The sequence below is a fragment of the Daphnia pulicaria genome, chromosome 6, assembly GCF_021234035.1.
Source record: "Daphnia pulicaria isolate SC F1-1A chromosome 6, SC_F0-13Bv2, whole genome shotgun sequence".
Lineage (NCBI taxonomy): Eukaryota > Metazoa > Arthropoda > Branchiopoda > Diplostraca > Daphniidae > Daphnia > Daphnia pulicaria.
This window is the reverse complement of record NC_060918.1, coordinates 15,497,103-15,519,068: the sequence shown is the minus strand read 5'-3', so window position 1 is coordinate 15,519,068 and position 21,966 is coordinate 15,497,103.

Genomic DNA, 21,966 nt, shown 5'->3' with positions numbered 1-21,966 from the left:
TTTTAGCTTAGATTTTGAACTGTTTGCTAATAACAGCTCGCGCGGTGCTAGGCTAAAAAATAAAAGCAGCTATCATGCTGCAATCACCTCGAAATAATTCAAGTTAACATAATTCACCTTTTTTTAGCAGATATAAGCTTTTTTTTCCAAGCTAGGGCGTTTTCTTTTCTTGCTTGAAAAAATAAACCTTTAAACCAGCTTGAATTTTCCCCCCTAAATATATTTCCTAACTGTAAGCTTATTCCAGTATGGAAATTTTAATCTAGGGTTTCGCTCCACTTTGTTTAGCAGATATCAGCTTTTATTTTCCAAGCTAGGGAGTCTTTTTATCTGGCTTGAAATAATAAAGCTTGAAATCAGCTTGAATTTGTCCCCCTAAATATATTTCCTAACTGTTTCAGCTAATTCTATCATGAAATTTTTAAGCTAGGGTTTCGCCCGGGTATTATTATTTTTATAACCTGTTTGAGGTTCAACTTAGCTTAGATTTTTATCATTTTTCTATAATAATTACTAAATGACATATAATATACAGTAGCTACATAAAGTTTCCGCACAGCTGAGAGAAGCTTATGGGAAAACGGGTTTTTTGAAAATTCGCCAAAAATCAAGTTTTCGTCGGACGAAAACGATTTTTGGACAGGGGGTTCTTAGACTTAAGGTTTATAGCATATACTAGTAATCTTGTGCCAGTTGTAAGCTAACGTAACGGAAACATAAGAATTTGGTGCATGAATCATTCCCCAAGGCAACGTGGATTCGTGTTTTCCGTAAGCAATTTGGACTTTTACTTTTCCCGTCGTTCCAAATTACTTCGAAAATAAACCTACAACTTACTCCCCGCGGGCTCGGGTCCCGGTGGAGGTATCCTCCGGTATCCTCTCTACATCCGCTCAGCTGCCGATTGCATCGGCAAAGTCAGTGGTGCCCAGTTATTTTTTACAGATTGGACGATGTTGCAATTTAGGAGCTTAGTTTTATTCGTTTTGATTCAGAATGATTGCATTCCCCCCGCCCTTCAGTTGAATTGCCAGTCAATCTCATTGTCTCCTTGTCGTTCTCCTTTTGCCAGTTAATTTTCTTTTTGCTAAAGGGAGGACCCAACATAAACTAATTGTATATAAAAATTCAAAGCGACCCTATTAGCTATTTCTTCGTCAAAGAAACAGAGAAGAAGAGGTTAGTTAGGACAAACACCGCCAGCCTTCATATACTTTGCCTAGCTCAAACAAAGATGAGTGAAATTCACACATTGCCTGCTTGTTAATTATAAGTTAGTTGGCCGATTCCCGTTTTTATTATTTCATGAACATATTCCTCTTGGTCTTAACCACAAAGTTCATTTTTACAAATGTCGTTTTCACTTCAGAGATGTCGTAAATTTGAAAAATTAACAAATATCCGTACTTGCTTCGCAAATTTTTCTCCCCTGTTGACATCTGGTCCGTCAATCTAATTGATGCATTGTTAATTTTCTTCTTGCTAGACCTTTTTCGTTTTTTGATCACTTTTTTCATTTATTCATTTTAATTTGCCAAGATTTTTTATTTGCAATTGATTTGATTGATGTTTTATTTTGATTCAGAGTGATTTAAATCCCCCCTGTTGACATCTTGCCTGCCAAACTAATTGTCGCCTTGTTGCCAGTTAATTTTCTTCTTGCTAGACAATTTTCGTTTTTTTATCACTTTTTTTCTTTTTAAGTTGTAAAGATTTTTTTATTTGCAATTTATTTGAATTGCGTGATATCTTGATTAGCCTGTTCATTTCTTGTCCGTAGTTTATTTATTACCTAATATTCGTTACCTGCCCGTCGATTCGTCGCCTGAATATTCTGTCCCTCGCTTAATTTTGTTAGAACTATTCATCTTTTCCCTGAAAGCTTGGTCTGTTTTAGTCGCGGATGCGTTTTAAAACAGTTTAATTTAATAAGACTGGTATTGTTGTCTTTTGATAAGTTACCCCCGTCACTCACGTTTTTCCGAGTAGCAATTTAGTCAATTGCATTGTGTTTGACCATGAATCAAATTCGTTTTCTTCTGTTTTTGTTTTCTTCTTTACGTTAATTCTCGTGTTTTTATAATTAATTTTAACACTGGTATTATTGTCTTTTGATTAGTTACCCGTGTCACTCACTGTCTTCAATTTTTTATCCGTTAATTCTCAGATATTTATTATTAATTTTAGGTAACGAAATGTTTCGCGATATAGTAGATGTAGTAGCCCCCGACCCGACGAAGAAGACACTCTTTTACATATATTTCAGCGATTTTCTTTCTCCCTGAATACAGGCCTATTCTCAGTTTCTCACTTTTAATTCTAAGTTCCATGAGGAACTATAAATTAAACAATTGTTCAATCAAAAAATGTTTCCTTGTGAGAATGAGCAATTTCACTTTAAACTGTTTCTGCCACCTTTTAAATACTTTGCCGTAGCTCCAACCGTGGTGAGTGAAATTCACATACTGCCGTCTCGTTATTTATAAGTTAGTAAGCCGATTTTAGTCTTTAATTTTTTGTGAACACATTTTCCTTGGTGTTAAATATGAAGTTCATTTTTTACAAACGTAATTTTCGCTTTACAGCTATCGTAGGGAAAAAAAACGAACGAATTTCCGTGTTCCTTTCAAACAATTTTGCTAGTTTTAGTTTTTTTAAATAGAATTTTGAACTAATTACGAAACCAAATAAAAAGTAGGCCAAAATTTATAATTAATTTAATTTCTAGAATCTAGATTTCAAAAATTTTGAAAATGTCTTTTTTTAATTAAAAATTGTTTATTTTAGTTCTTCATTAGTTTTATTCACCAGTATATGTGAAGAATTATGAACACAACTATAATACGATCAAATATTTATTAACAATATATATATCAGAAGTGGTCAGATCCGGAGAACCAGCGACCATAAGGAAGAAAGTGCAGCAAATATGACGTGAGAAGTAAATGGATGGGTGACCCTGCATACAAATGGAAATCGCGCGCAAAGAATCTTTTTCTCTTAGTTCTACGTTAGCGTGAAAATTTCAAGCTACCCTCAATATAAGATTCCCAGTTAGAAAAAAATAGCTAAAACTACCCTAAAATTCCCAATGTGGAATTTAAAAATTTTGATCTCAAAATTCCTAGCTAAATTCTCCTAACTTCGTAGCTATTTCTAGTACAGAACTAGCTAAAAGTTTCGTACGGGTTCTAATTCTAAGCTCCATATAAAATTTTGAAATAAATACTGATTCATTCCCACTATATTTCCTTGTGAGAAAGAAAAATGTCATTTCAATATGTTTCTGCCACCCTTTATTTACTTTGCCGTAGCTCCAACCGTTGTGAGTGAAATTCACATGCTGCCGTCTCGTTATTTCTATGGAAGTAAGCCGATTTTAGTCTTTATTATTTCGTGAACACATTTCCCTTAGTGTTAAATATGAAATTCATTTTTTACAAAACGTCATTTTCGCTTAACAACTATCGTAAGTAAAAAACACGAACGAATTTCCGTGTTCCTTTCGCCACATTTTCTCCCCTAGCTCGATCCCCCCTTCAGCGACTCAGCCTCCCCTCTGCAACTCGAGGATTTTCCCTTGAGGGTAAAGAACCCAAAACAGGTAGAAACTCTGGGAGCCAATCAGCGCGTGAGCACAAATTTGTTATCCCCGCCCAAGAGGCTTATTCGTTTATAGTATAGGATAGTATAGGATTGGCGCGTGCTTCTCGCCCCGTCTCTTCCATTCGACGCAATCGTTTTCCCTTTCGCAACATTTTATTAAAATTAACGAACTGCTTGCCGAATTCCTAAATAATAAAATGAAATAAATAGCGCTAAATTTAGCAAGTTTATCGCAAACCAATAGCTAGCGCCATGCGCGCTTAGATAGCGCTAGATCTAGTGCAAAATTTTTGAATGAATCATGTTTCGCTTACAATAAGCCGCTGAAAACACCGGAAGGACCAGTGGAAATAGCGGACGGGCTCGCATTACTCGTCTAACCAGTCAGCGCAGTCGTTTTCCTTTGCATTAAATAAAAAAATTTAATTCAGAGCGATTCGCATTAAGTAGGCCTATAGCGTTATTTAAGCGCTTGCGCCTTTTTAAATATATGATAAAATAATACGCTCGAATCGCGCAAGAAGCGCTAAACATTCATTTCAACGCTTGCGCTTTTCGTAAGTTGTAAACGGACTCGAGGCAAGCGCTAAAATTATGGACGCGTGTGCGCTACTTGTTCAGTCGCCGCAATCATTTTCCCTGTCGCAGTCGTTTATTTAAATTAACGAAGCGCTTGCGTGTTTCGTAAATAATATAATGAAATAAATTGTGCTAAATGTATATTTAGCGCATCGCGCGCAAGTTTATCGCAAACCAATCATTAGCGGCACGCGCGCTTAGAAAGTGCTAGATCTAGCGCAAAACATTTGAATGGATTATTTTTCGCTTATAATAAGCCACCGAAAACAGTGGACGGGCGATAGCGCTAAATAGCGGACGGACCAGCGATAAGCGCTGAAAAAACGGACAGGCTTGCGTTACTCGTCTGACCATTCGCCACAGTCAGCCGCAGTCGTTTTCTTCGCATTAAATAAAAAAAAATAATAATTAAGAGCGAGGCGCATTAAGTAGCGTTATTTAAGCGCTTGCTCGTTTTTTTTGCGAGCCCGAAGGGTAGGTCTGTCTGTAACGCTCCATAGTTCGGGCGTTTTACGACAGATTTCGGATTTTTCGTCTTAACAGTTAGACAAAAAATATGCGGTGCGACCAGAAAAAAATAAATTTTCTTAATTAGTACTCCCGTAAAAAATGAAAAACCGCTAAAATAATTGCTTAACGACTGGTGACATCTGGCGGTTGTGACTACAACTTTTCCACCTTAGGTCTAAATTCCACTTCCCACAATAGCTTCTCTCGTTTTGATTTTTACAGAGACTTTCCATGTCAAGGTCATGTTACTGTGTGTACGGGAGTTCTCTATCCTGGAAATATACCACCGGAGGCCATGCGTGAAACTCTGTCGTACAAACCGCCGGAGGCTATGCGTGAAAACCAAATTTACCGCCGGAGGCCATCGCACTCATGCAAAGGTTGCTTTAGGGAAACTGCTGTCGGTTTAGTAGCTATATCTCTGGCTTCGTGAAACAAAGGAAAGTGGTTCAAGCCCACCTTTCAACAACATCGTTTTTCGTGATCATCTGCGTGTGGGGGAAGGGTATGTGAAGCCAAGGTTCGGTAACGATACAAGAACTAATGTAGTGGTTATAGCACTGGTTGATGATGAAGAGGATCATGGTTCACATCCCATTAAAGTATATCTATATTAAGGATAAAATATTGTTTTGACCTATGTTTTTGTAGCCATGAATCAGACAAGTCAAAATTTCATGAAAATTATAATTCTTTATATAATACGTTTTACCAGTTTTCATATTACATTTTTTTATTTATATTTTTTTCTTATTTATATATAAACATTTTGAAAATATTTGTATAATGAAAAAGTGGCGGTTTTTTGGTTCCCATAGAGAACCGTCAACCGAAAGAACGAATCGAAACAACAAGGTAATTCTTCTGAAAAGGCTTTGTCTGAATTTTTTAAATTTCTTTTTTGGCTTCTTACATTAAACTCTAAAGATCATTTGACTAAAACAGAAATAATTGATGTTATTCTTGATTAAATAAAATTTTAATAAAAAAAACAAAAATTTTCCTCGTAAAATAGCTTACCCCTTACAACTTAAAAATAATTTTCAGACAATGCAATTATTATTATTATTATATTTGTATTTGTATAGCGCACTTTCAATATTATAGATCAAATGACGCTTGGGTTTTGGGTACAGTATCACAGATAGTCAAATTAAAAATTATGCATTGAGCGCGACATCGAGTAAATGTTTTCTGAGTCTAAATTTAAAAGTTCTGAGATCGGTGGAAATCTTGATGTCCTGGGGCAATCCGTTCAAGAGAACCGGTGCTGCATGAGAGAATGGACGAGAACCGTACGTTGAACTAGCCTACCCGATGTAGATATACGGAGGTTTCTGGTCGGTATGGAACGTTCGATGCGTCGGGAGAGATAGGCAGGGGCCAGACCATTCAGGCAACGGAAAGTAAGGACACACAGCTTGAAATGGACTCTTAATTTAATAGGCAACCAGCGTAGGCGACTGATGATCGGCTTTGCATGGTCGAATTTGCGGGCGCCAACGACCAGTTTAGCAGCAGCATTCTGTAGTCGTTGAAGACGAGCGATCAGCTTCTCTGGTAGATTGACGAGCAGTGAGTTGGCATAGTCAACATGCGATAAAACCAATGCATTAACGAGGCATTTTGCAGCTGAGGTGGTCAGGAACTTCCGAATTTTTCCAATCGTTCGTAGTTGGAAGAAGCCAATCTTGCACACCAGACCAATTTGGGCCACCATGGAGCTATCAAGAATAACACCCAGGTTTTTAACTGAGTTGGACGGCAAGATGACGGTGTCACCGAGGGCGAGAGGAATCGGCGCTATCTTGGTCGCAGCGTGAGGAGAAGATGTGTAGAGAAGAAGGTTCTTACTTGAGTTAGGCTTTACTTTATTCCTTGTGAACCAGTCAGTCGAGGACGAAGCACAGTTGGCCGGGACAGTAAGAGCATTCACTTGGCCAAGAAAGTCAGGCAGAATTGGAAAGCTTAGGTACTCTTGAGTATCGTCGGAGAACTGATGCATCTTCACACCAAAGGGAGTAGCCAACGTTCGTACCGGATTCACATAGGTGGTAAATAGGACTGGGCCTAACACTGAACCTTGCGGCACCACCGTCGTAAGCACTACGTCAGGCGAGCAATCACCGTTGATCGCTACACACTGTTTTCTTCCACTGAGGTAGGAACGAAACCAATTGAGAGCCATCCCACGAATACCGAAAGATACAGAGAGACGATCGACTAATGTCGCATGATCAATTGTGTCGAAAGCGGCACTGAGGTCAAGCAACAAAAGAGCGTTTCCACATCCACCGTCCAAAAGCTCGGAGATGGTCATCAACAACCGACAGAAGGGCCGTCTCGGTCGAATGGTGTGCTCTATAGGCGGATTGACAAGGAGAGATAAGGTCGAATGCAGCGATGTGGTCGTTGAGTTGGGAGAGGACAAGCCGCTCCAACGTCTTAGACAGGAACGATAAGCCAGAAACGGGTCGGTAGTTGGCTAAAACGTCACGATCGAGAGAGTCGTCCTTCAATAAAGGAGTGATCAAGCCCCGCTTCATGGTATCTGGGAATTGGCCGGATGAAATAGAAAGATTAGCAATTTTGGCAATCGAAGGAGCTAGGGCACTAAGCACTTTCTTCAGGGCCGATGTTGGAATCGGGTCGAGGGGACACGATTTTGCTGGGGACACGCGGATAATGTCGCACACAATAGCAGTACAGTGCTGGTCCACTTATAGAACCGGCCTGTGCGCGGTTCTATAAGCCGTTGTGCACAGCCGTCCACAACGGCTTGTAACCTTGGTGTCATCATTGATACTCACCTGACAATGGAAGCCCAAGTCAAGAAGACCAGCAGAGCCGCCAACTTTCATCTCAGCAGGATAAACAAGATCCGTCGGTTTCTCGATTTTCCCTCTGTCAAATGTGTTGTGAATGCTTTAGTTCTTTCTCGCCTCGAATACTGCAATTCTCTCTATCTTAATCTTCCATCTTCTCTCTTGAAGCGCCTTCAGCGTGTCCAAAATGCAGCGGTTCGTACGATTTTTAATCTTCGAAAACGCGAACATGTGTCTATACACCGCTAATCTCTTCGCTGGCTCGAAATCGCTGACCGTGCTAAACTCAAAGTTGCCTGTCTCACTTTTCGCTGCCTTAATGGCTCAGCCCCTCCCTATCTTTCTGATCTCATCTCCTGCTATTCTTCAAGTCGTGAACTCCGCTCCGGCGATAAAAATCTTCTCATTTGCAAATCTTTTCGTCTCACTCTATTCGGCAAACGAGCTTTCTCATGCGCCGCCCCTCTTCTCTGGAATAGTCTACCCGACCCTGTCAGACAAGCTCCGAACTTGAACACTTTTCGCTCTCTTGTAATTCGTCACCTTCTGTCCAAAAACTGTAACTAAGACACATTATTTATTTCCGTTGTATTCGTCGACTTTACATATCCGCGTCATTTGACAATTCTTGAACATGCACGTTATAAGTAAATCTAATCTAATCTAATCTAATCTAATCTAAGTAGAGCTACAATTCACTAGAGCAAGGAATAATATGGTATTTAAAACAGACAAATCTTAAGACAATGCTTTGTCTAAAAAAGAGAGAATCAGCCCTCTTGGTAAGGCCGAAAAAACCTACGACTTAACATATAATAGCAAAAACATGAATAAGTCAACTTTAAATACAGCTACCAATCACTAGCGAGAGGAATAATATCGTATTTAAAACAGACAAATCTTAAGACAATGCTTTGTCTAAAAAAAAGAAAGAATCAGCCCTCTTGGTAAGGCCGAAAAAAAATTCAACTTAACATATAATGACAAAAACATGAATAAGTGAACTTTAAATACAGCTACCAATTACTAGCACGAGGAATAATATACTAGTATTTAAAACAGACAAATCTTAAGACAATGCTTTGTCTGTTACTTTGAAAAAATCAAGACAAAGATATGTCTTAAGTTGGTGAGCATATGTTGCAAAAAAACCTAATGTAGAGAAATGCATGGGGATCACTCCTATATTTTTTATTTTTTTTAAATTCTTATATTTAAAAAATTGGCAGCGTAAAGAAAAAAAATGTCCCACATAGCCCCGGTCTCCCCTACTACAGATTAAGATTGTCATAAGCGGTGATATATACAGGAATGATTATTAAGATCCAGGTCCAAACTCTTAACAGGAAATCTCTTGCTACGTGCAAGTCAAGCTAGGCTTAAACTCGTTGTGGGTTGCAACGCTGAATCAGGGATGACAAATATGGATGGATATCCATGCAGACACTTAAAGGCCAATACCAGACACTTAAAGCCGATGCGCTCGTTGACTGGCAGCCAACGCAGGGTTTTGAGGTTGTTGGAAACCGGGTCAAACCTCCTCAATGTAATACGATATACCACGCGCTGCTATATAACGCGCTGCCCCTTGTAGTAAAGAACATTCTATTCACTGTAGTCACGAGAATACACATGGGAGAACATTACACTGGCGACGAGGTAAAGTAATTTTTAAATCCTTTACATTTTAAAATGGATTCGCTGCCGGAGTTTTAACAGTTTAAAGTTCACTGTGATCCGCATACCGCTGGTTTGAGATGGGAAAAGTGGATAATTCGCTTCGAATGGCTTATGGAGGCAATCGATGTAGTCTCACAAACTGCAGACTCAGCCAACCCAAAAACAGCTATCGATAAGCGTAGGCTGGCCTTACTGCTTCATTACGCAGGAACCGAAGTTGAAGACGTATTTGACACCCTGCTAGGTGTGCAAGACGACAAAAACACTTATACTAAATCTAAACCTCTTTTCCAAGCCTATTTTCAACCGAAGAAAAATGTTGAACTTGAAGTATTTAATTTCCGAAGATCCAGACAAGAACCTGGCGGAAACATGGACGCTTTTGCAACAAGACTCCGTCAACTCGCAACAAGGTGTTATTTCAATGATTCTGACTTAGAAATTAAATTACAGATTATTCAAAGCTGCAAGTCAAGCAACTTCAGAAAATTGTGCTTAAGAGAAAAATGCTAGAAAATGCACGCGCAGCAGAAGCCGCTGATCGCTATGCAGAAAGCGTTGAACAGTCAACGTAACAAGCCACTAACTCGGTAAATAAAGCAAGAAATAATTTCAAATTTAAGTCGCATAGAGAAACCGGAGACAACGGAAAGAAGAAGACGTCAAAATGTCGCAAATGTGGAGGACAATGGCCTCACACAGGAAGTCCGTGTCCGGCAAAAGGCAAATGTCGAAATTGTGGATATGACTGGCCACATCCTGAATCAAAACCGTGCCCGGCAAAAGGCAAGAAATGTGAATCTTGTGGAATGTTGAAAACAAAAAATGTTGAAAACAAAAAATGTTGAAAACAAAAGAAGAACATGATTCAAGCCTGGAAAAGGTACTGCAGAGAATCATGGACAAAAACATCACACTCAATTTTGAGAAATGTGAATTTGGAAAAGAAGAAATTGACTTCTTTGGATTACACTTTAGCGGAAAAGGAGTTTCACCAACTTAAGCCAAAGTAGAAGCTATCAAGAAAGCAGAACCACCGTCAACGCCTGACGAAGTATCAAGTTTTTTAGAAATGGTAACATGCTGTAGCCGTTTCATCCCCAATGCCGCTGCAATCAGCGAGACGCTAAGACGCCTTACCCACACCAAACAAGAATGGGTGTGGAAGGAAGAACAAGAAAAAGCATTCAAAAATTTGAAGAAAAGTCTCTGCAAAGTCGTAACACTCTACGACGTTGGAAAACCAACGTCTATCGTGGTCGATGCAAGCCCACGAGAATCTTGACACAAGTTTCAAAAGATGGATCAAACTCCATTATCGCCTACGCTAGCAGACTGTTAACAGACGTAGAGTCACGCTATTCGCAGACGGAGAGAGAAGCACTCGCCATTACATGGGCGATCCTCCATTTTCATCTCTACGTAACCGGTAAGGAATTCACCGTGATAACAGATCATAAGCCACTCGAAGCAATTTTCAACAAGCCGCTCATTCAGCCTACTGCAAGAATTGAGCGCTGGCTTCTAAAACTTCAATTGTATGACTTCACTGTCATTCATCAGCCCGGAAAATCCAACCCAGCTGATTATATGTCACGACACCCTATACCGTCAACAGCAGTCTCAAGAAGAGAGCAATCAATTGCTGAAAACTATTTCAATTCAATCTGTATGAAATCAGTTCCAAAACCAGTTCCTTTAGGCAGCATCACGAGCGCCACAAAAGAAGACAAAGCAATACAACTGATTTTCAAGATCCATAGTCAAAAACGTAGCAAAAAGGAAGAAGTAGAAAAACTGAACAGTAAAAAAAAGATTGGTTTATCTCACTCAAACAAATCCAGCTGCAACTGACAAGAATTGAAACTGAGGAAGGAGAAATGTTGTTAAAAGATACCCGAATAGTTATTCGCCATTCTTTAACAGAAAAAATAATTGAAATCGCGCATCAAGGACACCAAGGTATCGTTAAAACTAAAGCGTTACTAAGAGAAAAAGTTTGGTTTCCAGGAATCGACAAAGCAGTTGAAAGAAAAATAACAAATTGCATTCCATGCCAAGCATGCAGCAACAAAAATAGTCCCTGTTGAGATTATATGTTAAAACTAAATGATAAATGCATGCACTTGACAGATAATAAGAGTTTAATACCAAAGTATACTTTACGAGAACACACACTTTACAGATGATAATTTCAGTCAGAATACTTATATGTCGAAACGCGGTTGAAGTAGAAGAAGAAGTGTGTAAAACGTCACATAGCAGACGAAGGAAACTTTGACAGGAAGAAGTGGAAGAGAAAGGTTTTGGCAACAGTTGGGTTCAGCAACAGAGTTGATGGAACGCTTGAATTGGAAAACACAACAGCCGCGAACCATTGCAAATGTCAAATTTACCAGCTGAACCTTGGACTAAGGTCAGTATAGATTTTGCAGACATGCCGATGGGAGAACATTTGTTAGTTGTTTACGACGACTATTCAAGATATCCTGTCGTAACAAAAGTTTCATCAACGTCAAAAAAAGTGGTAACAAAGAAATTAGAAGATATTTTTGCACAGTTTGGAATACCTTAAGTGGTTAAAAGCGAAAACGGTCCGCCATTTCAGAGTTATGATTTTAAACAATTTGCTAAAGATTTAAATTTCAAACACAGAAGAGTAACTCCCCTACGGCCGCAAGCCAATGGTGGAGTAGAAAGATTCATGAAGACGCTCAAAAAAGCATTGCGCTGTGCAGTCGCTGAAAAGCGTAATTGAAGAGAAGAAATTACAAGATTCTTACTCAACTATAGAAATTAACCGCACGCTTCAACAGGAAAAGCACCAGCAACTTTATTATTCGGATGGTCATTACGCAATAGGTCTACTGCAAGTACCAAAAACAAACAAAGAAGAAGAAATAAGAAACAAAGACCTAAAATAAAAAAAGTCGCATGAAAGAAAATTCAGACAAAAAGGCAAAGCATAGAAAACTGAAGGAAGGAGATTTTGTATTATTACGAAGAGACAAACTGGCAAACAAACTAAAAGCGCCATTTGATCCGTCTCCGTATCGTATTACTGAATTGAAGAAAAGCATGATCACTGCTGAAAGAAATAACAAGAAAGTTACTCGCAATGTTACATTCTTCAAGAAAGTTGAAAGAATAGATAAAGAATCAGAAGAATATCAGAAGAATCAAAAGATGAGTATTATCATAATGCACTTGAAAACTTTAACTTTCCAGAGCAGATTCAGGTTCCAGTTCACAAAAACCCACAACAAAATGAACCAGTAGAAGAACCTGAGAACGCCAATGACACACCGCCGGCTGGAGTCCAATTACCAGTCGAAAGAACGCAAGCATATGATAGAGATACCGTCGAGCGAGCGAAAAGCGTAGCCAGAGCTAGACTACAGGAAGAACTTGTACGCAACCCGCCTCCAAATGAATTAGTTCGACCGACGAGAGTTTAATCTGAACCGACATCCTCAGAAGACTCAACGAGACCGAAGAGAAACAGACAACCTCCCAAACGTTTACATGATTTTGTAGTTAATATATTTCATTCAAAAAAAGGAAAGTGAATGTAGTGTAGCTATAGCATATGTTCCCAATAGATATATCATGTTTCCCATAGCAATGTAATACGATATACCACGCGCTGCTATATAACGCGCTGTCCCTTGTAGTAAAGAACATTCTATTCACTGTAGTCACGAGAATACACACGTGAGAATATTACACTCCTCGCTCCGACAATAAATCTGGCAGCAGCGTTTTGGACTCTCTGCAGTCTCAGGATCTGTTCCTTTGGAAGACCAGCGAACAGCGAGTTGGCGTATCCAGTCGGGATAGAACCATGGCTTGAACCAAGGTTTTCGCCGCATGTGGTGTCAGGTATTTCCTGATTTTTCCCAGTGTGCGAATGTGAAAAAATGATGACTTGCACACGCTGTTGATATGCGGGATAATGGTCAAATTGCTGTTGAAGATCACTCTAAGATTTTTCACCACTAGAGAAGGTTGAACCAAGTCGTCTCCAGCCTGAAGAGGTAATGTAATTTAATCAGCTTGGATCGGTTCGGAGTCGATGTGTAGAGAAGTTCATTAAGCTTCACCCGATTTGTAGTAAACAAAATTTCCGAGCGTGCTGCACAACTTGACATCATGCTTAGGGCAGATAGGGCCGATAGCTCTTTAGATAGAGCGGGAAGGAGTCGAAAGCCAATCCGGAGCTGAGTGTCATCAGAGAATTTAACCATCTTCAGAACATCGAGGCCACCGTTGTTAAGATTAGTACCTTCTAGCAACGACGAAAGTGGATTCGCGTAGGCGAGGTAGAGAAGCGGGCCAAGTATAGAGCCCTGTGGTATCCCCGAAGTTAGAGTGACACTATAAGATGGCAGAGCATTCACAACAACAGACTGAGAACGGCCGTCAAGAGAGGAGGAAAACCAATCCAGGGCAACTCCCGATACGCCACAGTGAGATGAAGTCTCTGCATCAAGATCGTATGATCGATGGTGTCGAACGCAGCGCTTAGATCCAAAAGAAGAAGTGCAGCACCATCCCCGCGATCCGCCGTAGCCAGTAGATCCTCACAAATACATAAAAGCGCTGTTTTGGTTGAATGATTCAAACGGTATGCCGACTGATGAACAGACAGTATAGAGTTAGCCGAAAAATGTTCATGCATCTGAGCAGCGACAACCCGTTCAATGAGTTTCAATATGTACGACAAATTAGAAACGGGTCTGTAATTTGAGAGCTCGTCAGGATCAAGGGAAGGTTTCTTCAACAAGGGAGTGACCAGTGGATGTTTCATTTTTGGAGGAAAGGCGCCGGACGACAGTGAGAAATTGATAATCTTAGTGATTGGATTCACCAACACGTGTAATACCTTCTTAAGGAGCCAAGTTGCTAGTGGGTCCAGACTGCAGGATTTTGTTGGTGAAGACACGATAATAGCTTTGACACTGTTTGGGCTTACCGGTTTAAACACGCGAAGACGGTCGGGCTCTCGTCTGGATGAAAGGAACTGAGCATCTTGGAGGAATTAATGGTCTAGATTTTCCACTGACGCGGCAGCCGCATCGATTCCAAGTCTAATCTTCATGATTTTTTGGAAAAAATAATTGCTAAACTTCATGGCAAGGTCATGGTCAGAAGAGTGGGATGGAAGCGGAGACATTGTTGGCTTGCCAGTCAAAGTACTGACGAGACGAAAGAGAGATCTCTGATCACCCGAGCATTCCATCACCTTTGCGTTCAGGTAGCCAGTCTTCTCACGCTTAAGAAGAAAAGCATGCATGGAACAGCATTCGCGAAAAATCCATGAATGAACATTAAGGCCAGACCTCCGCCAGACACGCTCAGTCTTTCTAAGCTTATATCATTGCAAGTGAATCTTGCCAGTCAGCCATGGGGCTCTGTGTCGAAGAGTTATGGTCTTCGTACGCAAAGGTACATGCTTCAGAAGTAATTCACCAATCCCCATGTCGTATTGGTCAACGAGCCTCTCAAAAGAAAGAACAGGGTCACACAGCAAAGGTGGACATTTGAGATCATTGACAAAATCTTCAATGATGATGGACTTGAATGATCTGTACGACACCGTTTTCGTAGGATGAAGAGGGCGCTGAAGGTTCAAAGAGTGTGATCAGTGATCGCTGAAAAGTCCTGCTAGTGATACTTCTGAAATCAGATCGTCGGAGGCACGAGTAAGAACTATATCTAGAGTTTGCCCTTTGTCATGTGTCGCCACGGTGACTAGTTGAACAAGACCGAACGAGTCATCAGGTCGATAAAACTACAGGCCGATGGATTCCGTGTGGAATCAACGTGAAAATTTAAATCCCCAACTATTACAATCTTTTCGCGAGATGAGACGATTCCCTCCAGAAGTAGTCCAAATTCAGACATGAACGCTTGAACTTGCTCGCGCTCCTGCTTTGGTGGACGGTAGATAATGAGCAAACGGAAACCTTGGCTTGAGGATCGCAAGGAGATTAACAAGTGAAGGCATTCGAAAGACACGGAAACCGGCTCGCTCTAGCATTTGACATCGATATTGTTTGTTTTTTAAAGAGCCACACCCCCACCATGTTTACCCGACCTCCGTGGATTATGAATCGCAGCGAAGCCTTCAGGGCAGAGAGAAAGAGCGAACGCATCACCACGATCAACAGTTAGCCAAGTTTCAGTTACCGCCAACAGATTGAGATTATTGGTGTCAATGTGGTCGATCAGAAGTTCCGCTTTCGACTCAACAGAGCGCGCATTACCAAGGCCAAGCTTTGCACTATGAGCTTTTTTGCTGGTTAAGGAACCTTTGCGTCGCCCTCTCCTGGTGGGAAGGCGTAACAGCAGGCCACACTCAGGCAGGGCCCTGTATTCGGTGGCACTGACCCTCAGGGGATTTGCACAGGTGCTACCACAGACAGAAATGTACCGATAAATGATGATTCAGGTACTTAATTAGTTTATGTAGTACGGTATGAACATTTAGCAAGTACAAAATATGAATAGCCTATATATGTCCTGACGTTTCTTTTTAGTGTCCTCAGTTTAGGTTTTGGTAATCTTGGTGTATAACATTTTGGGTTCTTTTTCCACAAGTATTATATTTTTCTAATAATTTTTTTATTTGAAATTTAGACTTAACTGAAGAATTGAATTTCGTGAGGTTGTGTGGACAAGAAAAACGGAACTTAGGCTACTGTGGCCTCATCCCTCTCCGGCTTCTTTACAGCACGTGAAAAAGCCCATTGAAGAATGGACAGTAAAGTCACGAGATCGCATAGCTGCTGCAATATCACATTCAACACCGAAGAAAAACGTACAGCATTAGTCGGATGGAGAAAAAGAAGAATTTGTTGCTCAAACTTGAGTTGCCGACAGAAAGAATCGTCGTCAAGTAAAGAAAAAGGGGAGAAAGCAAAATCGGCTGTTCCAGACAAAACCGGTACTCCCAAACTGGTGGAAGACAAGATACCAGAAGCGGAGTTGATTCTCTCTCTGGATGCTGTACTTGATGAAAGCAAATTAAAGGCTTCGTCCCATCGAAAACGAGCAACCGAATCGGTGAGCAAGTTGTCAGAAAACAAAAGACCTCCGTGTCGAGCAAGGCTTACTAATCCTAAATGTGACGTCCAAGTAAAAGTCGAAGAAAATTCTGTGACTAAATCGACGTCAACTAACAAATCACAATTCCTACAATCCTACTCAATAGTCGACCAGCGAGGGATAATAGATGAATTCGTCGACAAAATCTAGACGACGTCCAGGTCAACCACGGCATCCCGCAAGACTGTGAAGAAGATCTCCAGATAAAATATCTAAACCTCATTCGGGTTGCTATTTTTTTAGAAGCAGTGACGCAGTATTATTCTGAGTGTTGACTTTGTTTGAATTCGAAATTCAGAGGCCAAGTTTGATGTTGTTTAAGCACGGACTATTTATTTAAATTAGAACTAAACCTTATTGAAAAGGCTATTTGTAGATTTAATATAATGTAATTTTTTTGAAGTCTGTTGTGTGTCATGTGCTATTTAATTTTTTTATTTTAATAAAAAAATCTCAAACATCCCTTCGGGTACCTTGCTAACGCAGGGAGCTGACAATTCTAAACACGGTCTAACAGGAGAGGTAGACAAACGCCCTATCCCTCTGATCAGCCGGAATAATCAAGGGACTTAGAAGCTTCCTTAAATTGCCGGTTGGGGCTGCGGGCGTAGCTTGGCCACCAGCTGTTGTGTGTTGCACAGTCTCCCTCTCCCCCCTCCTTCTATGTATTCGGGGAATCCCACCCTCTGCCGCCAGCGGCAATTGGTGGCAATGGCAGCATTGAAGGGTTGTGACCAAGCTACGCCCGCGATCCAAGCGGCAAATTAGGGAACCTTCAAGGTCCCTTGATTAGTCTGCTGCCATGGCGTTTGTCTACCTCTCTTGTTAGACCGTGATTCTAAATAGCATTCATATAGGGTGCGTCCAGACGGTATCCGATTGAATTAGTTTTGGTCACGTGATCTCTGAAAACCAATGGCGTTGCTGAAAGTTTGGTCGAAAGTGAAACCACCTTAAGATCAAAACACTTTCAGCATTGCCAAACTGTTATATAGAGATCTTTGAACTAATTCTTTTGTTGGGAAGGTCATGAGGTAAATATGTGTCAACTATGATAAGGCATTGTATCTAGTCGGGTGAGATGGTAAGGGCGACACTTGATAAATGATGCATTTTGAGAACAAATGAGATTGAGAGTTCGAATCTAGGTTGGAGCAAGTATTTTACAATAAACAGATTACCAAAAATATTCACTGGAATCAGAAATAATTGTTGCAGTAAGTTTAAGATTGCAAAATTAAATAAAAAAGTAAACAAAAAATTTTTGAGTGATGCTATACTCATATTTCACTTTCCAATAGCCTTTCCATGTATTTCAAAATGAAATAGTTCCTGTGCACATACCATTAAACAAAAATTTAATGGATGATAGTGTTTTAACTCATTATCCTTCCGCAGGAAACCTTTATTCTAAATCTTAAAGTAAAACTACATTAATAAAAACTAGTATAATTTCAAAAACTCATGGCAAAGTGATGAATTCTGAAAGTGGAAATGCTGTAATCTGTAATTTAATTCGAGCTGTACAAGAACTTACAAAATCAGGTGATCGAAAACTAATTCGATCGAATACCGACTGGGCGCACCCATAGATTGAGAAAGGTTACCGATAGCCGTCGCTAGATGGAGATTTTAGCACTGACAGGGCAATAGCCCTCTATTGCTATATCCCTGTCGGACCGGCATGGCAATAGATTTAACGGTCTCAGCTGGCGCGCCAGCACGTACCGTCTGTAGAATTATCTGTGATAATCCTCTACCCAGATTTCTCCGGGGCGGTTCAATGGATGAGCCGTAGGACGGTACACTCCCGTTTTAAAACTTACTTCTAGGAAGATGTAGTACGGCGATGAGGTGAAGATACGTCAGGGCAGATTGAGCTGGTTCAAGATCTGCTAGAAGACAAATAAGACCAGTTAGTATTTAGAATTGGACCGGAAGAAGAGACCAGTAGCAATGTAACAGAATGCTCGGCAGACTCCTGCTTTTCTGTTACTTTCCTTTTCATTCTACAAGACAATCTCTTACTTCGACTACTAGATGTCGCTTCCCCTATACTCCATCTCATACCAGAAGAGGCTGCTATCACTTGAATCTGCCGCCAACTCGCCCCCTCCCTTTCCCTTTTTACTATATTAACTTTAGGCGTAATTTTATCTTTTATGACACTATATTAATATATTTTAATATACATTAATATATTTTCCATTTTCCTTCAACGCTTTTCAATAACAAACCCCCTTTCCGTCCGTTTCCGTACTGACCATGTCTTAACGTGCTTGTTCACGTTTCCCTATACTACTATCCTTTCTAGTCCTCAAGAAAAATCCAACAAATTGCATTTTTCCCAAATTTTCTTCATTTTTCATCGCATTCAACAAGACAAATCCAAAAAGTTGCATTATTTCCAAAATTGTATTCATTTTTCATCGCGTTCAACAAGAAACATCCAACAAAATGCATTTTTTTCCGAAATTTTTTTGCATTTTTCATCGCATTCAACAAGAAACATCCAACAAATTGCATTTTTTCTGAAATTTTCTTCATTTTTCATCGCATTCAACAAGAAACATCCAACAAATTGCATTTTTCCCGAAATTTTCTTCATTTTTCATCGCATTCAACAAGAAATATCCAACAAATTGCATTTTTTCCTTTATTTTTTTCATTTTTCATCGCATTCAACAAGAAACATTAAAAAATTGCATTATTTCCTTTATTTTCTTCATTTTTCATTGCATTCAACAAGAAACATTAAAAAATTGCATTATTTCCTTTATTTTCTTCATTTATCATCGCATTCAACAAGAAACATTCAAAAATTGCATTATTTCCTTTATTTTCTTCATTTGTCATCGCATTCAACAAGAAACATTAAAAAATTGCATTTTTTCTGAAATTATCTTCATTTTTCATCGCATTCAACAAGAAACATTCAAAAAATTGCATTATTTCCTTTATTTTCTTCATTTTTCATCGCATTCAACAAGAAACATTCAAAAAATTGCATTATTTCCTTTATTTTCTTCATTTTTCATCGCATTCAACAAGAAACATTCAAAAAATTGCATTATTTCCTCTATTTTATTTATTTTTCATCGCATTCAACAAGAAACATTCAAAAAATTGCATTATTTCCTTTATTTTCTTCTTTTTTTATCGCATTAAACAAGAAATGTTCGAGATGCAACGTTTTCCCGGAAGTGCAAGCCGGTTACATACCGGAATAAAGTTGAATAAATTAGCACTTAGAAATGAGGTTTAGACTCATCGACTTCTTTTTCACACTGATCTATTGATAGCTAAGAATGGGACGTTTACACATTTGGGGTAGGGTAGAGTGGTGACAATGGGGCCACCTAACGGTGGCCCCGAAGGCAATAATCATGAAGATGACGAGGTAGGCGACTCTGACGGCCAGATCTGGAAATTGGCTGTTGGGGTGTCGGTATATTCCCAACATACTCCCCACCAGAGCCCGTATCGCCCGGCTCGACTTCTCCGATTGCTGGATCTGGGTCGTTCGGCGCTGGATCTGGATCGTTTGGCACTCGATCTGGATCGTTTGGCGCTGGATCGTTGATCATCGGTGCTGCATCAGGGGGAGCCAGATCTTCGACTGGCTCCGGTCCTGCTTTATCTTGAGTGATCACATCTTCTGGTTCTTGGAACACTTCTAAAGGATATAAACATTGAATGGCACGATTAATATGATTACCGTTAGCAGTCCAAAGAACGACCGCCCAAGTAGAACAAGATATCTTGCGGATATCTTCTAGATATATTTACATCTACTGTAAAGATAACTAATGTTATCTTTGTACAAGCTATACAGTAGCCAAATGTCATCTCTCCAAGATATCTTGCCCAAGACATCTCAGTTTAATGAATTAATAAAGTATTTTCCGCTTCTTACACCTTCCTAATTCTCTACATTCACTTTTTACTTCATTTTTCTTTCGTAATAACCAATACATTTGTTCTTTCGTAATTACTTACATTTGAAGTGATTTACCACATATAGAAGCTTTACATTTCTCGGGAATTGAACCCGGATCGTCTGAGTGGCAATCACATATAGAAGCTTTACATTTCTCGGGAATTGAACCCGGATCGTCTGAGTGGCAATCAAGTGCGATACCAGCACACCACTCCAGTTATATAAATCGTTGTTCAGTTTTACTAGAGTAGTTTGTCACCTTGTTGATTGATTAGAAAGCGCGTATACCATATCACAATCGGTAAAAAGCCCGGAATTCTTTAAAGATTATTAATTTAGGATTATCCGTCTTTAATAATTTTGGTTTGATATTAGAGAATAAGTTAGAAGAATTTAAAAATAAGATTGCCGTCATCTACATCGGAAAAGCTTAGGTATAAACACTATAATGAATTTTGTAAGGGAAGCGATCTAAGTAGAGAGCTAAATATATTACTAACGCCTAGAAATCATCTCAGCAATTGACTTACTAATTCCATTTACTTTAAAACAATAATTATAAAAGCCAATTGCTTGTCATATTTTGATAGAAAAGTTGTTTTTTTGAAATACTATAGTTTCCGGTGAATTTTTAAGGTTAACGTGCACCTACAAATTTTTCGAGTTTTATTTCATATACTATAGATAATAGATTAACTTGAGTAAATATGTTAGAATAAAATATGCCGGTTAAACGTAAAGCACACTTACGTAACACATTAATAGCATTTTCGCTCGTGGATTTTTCAATACCTACGTACATATAAAAATAACCTAACCTGATATTTTTGTTTTATTTAATTACAGTATCGTGTGAAATGAAAGAAAAAGGGGCGCTTCTTTTTTACGGAAAGAGTCTTCCCTAGTAGAAAAAGATATCTCTAAAAAGATGTAAATCCAAGTTATCTACAAAATATCTCTAAGATAGAATCGCATGTATCTCTTAGATAAATAATTTGATTTATCTTAATGGTATCTTGTAGATATCTTAGAAATGTAAAACAGCAGATAGACATGTTGATATCTTTAAGATATCTACAAGATATGGTTCTACTTGGGCGATCGAATGAGTCCATCACGACTCGGTCTAAGTTCGGTGACTAATCCGGTTGACCACATAAGGCGCTTGGGGTGTTCGTCTTGAATAAGCACAACTTCACCAAGGCGTATTTTTCGGCTGGATTTCCCCTTTGAGTGGAAGTTGTCCAGCTGCATGACGTAATCTTCGATGAATCGGGCGCAGATGTTACTCACATATTCCCTTCTCTCTTGGTCCATCGCGATGAGGGTTGCACTGGTGGAGGTGGGAGCCATCAAGTTGACTGCTGGCTCCGGGTTGGCACAAGTCGATCGTCGATTGTTAAGAAATTGGTTGGGAGTGATAGGGAGTGGTTCATCTGCTCCGTCACTGATGTAATTGAGGGGACGCGCGTTAACTACGCTTTAAATTTCAATGAGACTTACTTCGAGTTTGTCGTAAGCCAAGCCGGCTCTGCCGTGTTACTCACATATTCCCTTCTCTCTTGGTCCATCGCGATGAGGGTTGCACTGGTGGAGGTGGGAGCCATCAAGTTGACTGCTGGCTCCGGGTTGGCACAAGTCGATCGTCGATTGTTAAGAAATTGGTTGGGAGTGATAGGGAGTGGTTCATCTGCTCCGTCACTGATGTAATTGAGG